The following is a 5000-nucleotide window of genomic DNA, read 5'->3' as shown; positions in this document are numbered from 1 at the left end:
TTCAAAAGGAAGGACTCTAACAAGGACAAAGGAAAGAGGTTCGACCGCAGCAAGCAAGGAGGGGACAAACCGAAGACTTTCAAGGATCATCGGGGAGGTCCTGGCAAGCAACACAAGGACAAGGGTAAGGAGAAGGAAGGAGATTCTCCTCGGGCCAAGCTTGCTTGCTTCATCTGCAATGGTCCTCATAGGGCTTTTGAGTGCCCTAAACGTGGCAAATTGGCAGCCTTGATGGGTGAAGATGAGGCGCCACAGGAAGAGAAAAGGGTAGCATCTCTGCAGCTGCTCAATGCCATCCAAGCCAAGGTAAAACAGCAGCAGCATGGCAGAATGCTAGTGGAGGCCGAGGTTTGCGACAAGCCAGTGGAGGCCTTGGTGGACACTGGCGCTGACACCGTTTATATGGCAAAGACATTGGCCGACGAGCTCCACCTACCCTACACAAAGGAGGCTGGCTTTGTCAAGGGAGTCAATGCAAAGAGCCTGCCTATCCATGGAGTTGCGAGAGGGACACCAATCCGCCTTGGACAATGGCAAGGTACCATCGATATAACCATTGCTCCTCTAGATGATAAAAAGTTTTATCTAGGGATAGACTTTCTTACTGAGGTACAAGCACTACTTGCCCCCTATGCAAATACCATGTGCATCATGCAAAATGGGCAACCATGTGTTGTCCCAATTAAAAGGGAAAGTGGGGGCAAGAATATGATCTCAGCCCTGCAATTGTCCAAGGGCGTAAAAAGGAAAGACCCCACATTCGTGGCTGTGCTCAAAGAAGCCGATGGACAGAATGATGGGGGAGGTTGTGCTCCCAAGCCTATTGAGAAAGTGCTGGCAGAATTCAAGGATGTCATGCCTGCTGAGTTGCCCAAGAAACTCCCGCCTAGAAGAGAGGTGGATCATGCCATCGAGCTAGAGCCAGGGGCAAAGCCACCAGCTTCTGCCCCCTATCGCATGTCACCTCCTGAGCTTGAAGAGTTAAGAAGGCAACTGAAGGAGTTGCTGGATGCTGGTTACATAAGGCCCTCCAAAGCACCATATGGAGCCCCGGTGCTGTTTCAAAAGAAGCACGATGGATCGCTTCGACTATGCATAGACTACCGGGCTTTAAATAAGATCACCATCAAGAATAAGTACCCCATCCCGCTCATAGCCGACCTGTTTGACCAGCTGGGCAAGGCAAGAATATTCTCAAAGCTGGATTTAAGATCGGGGTACTACCAAGTCCGCATAGCCGAAGGAGACGAAGGCAAGACATCTTGCGTCACACGCTATGGAGCTTATGAGTTCTTAGTCATGCCTTTTGGTCTCACCAATGCACCGGCCACCTTTTGTACGTTAATGAACAAGGTACTAGCTCCTTACCTTGACAAATTTGTTGTGGTGTACCTTGATGATATTGTCATTTATAGCAACACTTTGGAGGAGCATTTGGAACACTTAAAGCAAGTATTCCAAACATTGAGGGACAACCAGCTTTATGTCAAAAGGGAGAAGTGCTCCTTTGGCCAAAAGGAAGTGACTTTCCTGGGGCACATAATTGGTGAGGGCAAGCTGCGCATGGATCCTTCTAAGGTGCAAGCCATTCAAGAATGGGAGCCACCCACCAAAATCACTGAACTGAGGTCCTTCCTTGGGCTGTGCAATTACTATAGGAGATTTATCAAGGGATACTCCTCCATTGCAGCCCCTCTCACTGACCTGCTAAAGAAAGGGCAAGGCTGGAACTGGTCCAGCAAGTGTCAGCAGGCCTTCGAAAGGCTAAAAGAGGCAATTGTGGAGCAAACAGTGTTGTTTCTGCCTGACTGTGCAAAGCCTTTCGAAGTTCATACCGATGCTTCTGATTTCGCCATCGGTGGGGTTCTTATGCAAGAAGGCCAACCCGTCGCTTTTGAAAGTAGAAAGCTTAATGACACCGAAAGGAGGTATACGGTGCAAGAAAAGGAAATGACTGCCGTGGTGCATTGTCTTCGCACTTGGCGTCACTACTTGTTGGGGAGCAAGTTTGTGGTCAAAACCGACAATGTGGCCACCAGCTACTTTCAAACGCAGCGGAAGCTTTCTCCAAAACAGGCCCGATGGCAAGATTTTCTTGCTGAGTTTGACTATGTCATGGAGTACAAGCCAGGCAAGGCAAACCTTGTGGCTGATGCCTTGAGTCGCAAGGGCGAACTGGCAGACATCAGCCAGCCCACAAGTAACCTGCGGGAGAGAATTAAACAAGGGCTGCAGCGGGACTCCCTAGCCCAAAACTATATCGCCTTAGCCAAAGAGGGAAAGACTAGAAGATTTTGGCTAGAAGGCGACCTGCTGTACACTGTGGGACGCAAACTCTATGTGCCACTCCATGACAATCTGCGAAGGGAGCTGATGAAGGAATGCCATGATAGCCGATGGGCTGGACATCCGGGCATTCAACGCACTTTGGCCTTGCTTATGGAGACTTACTTCTGGCCAAAGATGAGGGAAGACGTGGAAGCATATGTAAAGACTTGTCTTGTTTGCCAACAAGACAAGGTGGAGAACCAGCTACCCCCAGGACTTTTAGAGCCACTGCCCATACCGGACAAGCCATGGGAAAGTGTCTCCATGGACTTTATCGTGGGGCTGCCACCTTCGGAGGGTTGTGGATGGATCCTTGTCGTGGTGGACAGATTCTCAAAATATGGGGTATTCATCCCAGCCCCAAAGGACTGCACGGCTGAGCAAGCTGCCCAATTGTTCCTCAAGCACGTGGTTAAGTATTGGGGACTGCCGAGGACAATTGTGAGTGATAGGGACCCAAGATTCACCGGCAGGTTCTGGACCGAGTTGTTCAGACTCATGGGGACTGAGCTGAACTTTTCTACTTCTATGCATCCCCAAACGGATGGCCAAACCGAAAGGATAAATGCCTTATTGGAGCTTTACCTAAGGCATTATGTAAGCGCCAACCAGCGAGATTGGGCCAAGCTACTGGATGTTGCCCAATTTTCCTACAACCTGCTGCGGAGTGAGTCAACTGGAAGAAGTCCTTTTGAAATCCTCATGGGGCAGCAGCCAAACACTCCAACCAGCATAGCAACGGGCTACAAAGGCAAGAGCCCCGCAGCATACAAATTTGCCAAAAGTTGGGAGGAGCAGCAAGAATCAGCCCGTGCCTGCTTGACAAAGGCCGCCAAACGCATGAAGAAATGGGCAGACAAAAAGAGAAGGCCACGGGAATTCAATGTAGGGGACATGGTGCTGGTCAAGTTGTACATGCTTGGGAAAGGGTCAAGAGGCCACCATCAGGGACTACTGAGGAGATATGAAGGGCCCTACCCTATCCTCAAAAGAGTTGGCAAACAAGCATACAAGGTAGGACTGCCTGCCAACTACCAAATCCACAATGTCTTCCATGTGAGTCTACTAAAGCCCTTCTTGGAGGACAAGGAGGATCCTGCCCGAAGCATTTCCACAAGGGCACCAGGGGGTGTCCGAGTCCAGCACGATAAGGATGTAGAGGCCATCATATCTGATAGGGTGGTGAGGCACATCAATCGGGCACCAACAAGGGAGTTGTTGGTCAAATGGAAGGGACTGCCCGATAGTGAGGCCAGCTGGGAACCGTTGGACGAACTATGGCAGTTCAAGGAGCAAATCATGGCCTATGAAGACAGCAAAGCGACGTGGACGCCGCTGGAATGGGTGGGGGAGAATGTCGCCTACCGAAAAACTCACCCCGCAGAACGGGCCAATTTTCCGCACCTTGACCAGCCACCAGGCCGCTGAAGGCACTGGCAGGCCTACGGGACAGACAGTCTGCCCAGCCCAGCAGGATTGGCGCCTGGGCGAGGGACAGCCAAGCGAGGTCCAACGGGCCCGTTCCGCAGGCCTACGGGGTACACCTGCGGGAACTCTCCCGAAGCTACCAGAAGGTGCGCGGCCAACCAGCGCGAGCGGCCAACCAGCGTGGGCGGCCAACCACGGGCCAGTCAGCGCCAGAAAGTTCTAGATCGCCCCAGAAGACTCCAGCAAACACCAGAAGCTCCCAGGCCAGACCAGAAGGCTCTAGAATTGGCAAGGACTCTCCCACAAGCTGCCAGAATCTTCTGGAATGTTCTCAACCCTTCTGGACAGCTACTGTACAAAGAATATTCTAGAATTTCTTAGGCCTATAAATAGGATAGCCACCCTCATTTTTTCACCACCAGAGAATTGTAAAGCAATCTCACTCTTGTAAAGCTTCCTTCAAGTGTTAATATACTTTCTTTGCCACAAATTCCTCTCTACCTTTCACACCCACGTTTTTACAAGCTATCTTCTTGCTATCTAGCAAGTCAACAAAGGGTTTTAAGGCTGACTAGCACACTCATTGGGAAGTTAAGCTAGTGCCGCACGGGGAGAAACACTTGGGGGAATAAGTGAGCCCGTGACACTTGGATGTGGTAGCCGTTTCTCAGGCTCCCTCTCCGGAAATCGAACCCTAATTCTCCGTCACCCGTCACCACCATGGTAGGCCTCTATCCTACCATCGAAAGTTGATAGGGCAGAAAATTTGAATGATGCGTCGCCGGCACGATGGCCCGTGCGATCCGTCGAGTTATCATGAATCATCAGAGCAAACGGGCAGAGCCCGCGTCGACCTTTTATCTAATAAATGCATCCCTTCCAGAAGTCGGGGTTTGTTGCACGTATTAGCTCTAGAATTACTAACGGTTATCCGAGTAGCAGATACCATCAAACAAACTATAACTGATTTAATGAGCCATTCGCAGTTTCACAGTCTGAATTAGTTCATACTTACACATGCATGGCTTAATCTTTGAGACAAGCATATGACTACTGGCAGGATCAACCAGGTAGCATTCCCTTCGCGACGTCGTCGCCCGCACGGAGGCCCCAGCATGCCGCGGGTTCGAGACGGGCGCGCCGGTCGTTCTGTTACCCGATGGATAATTGGGCTTATGGAAGGAGAAGACTCCATCCTCCCGCATCACATTCCGCATCCGGAGAGCACAGCGACAGTTGTCACG

Source organism: Manihot esculenta, unplaced genomic scaffold (assembly GCF_001659605.2).
Source record: "Manihot esculenta cultivar AM560-2 unplaced genomic scaffold, M.esculenta_v8 Scaffold64, whole genome shotgun sequence".
NCBI lineage: Eukaryota > Viridiplantae > Streptophyta > Magnoliopsida > Malpighiales > Euphorbiaceae > Manihot > Manihot esculenta.
The sequence above is the reverse complement of the archived record's forward strand: the minus strand, read 5'-3'. Positions refer to the sequence as shown.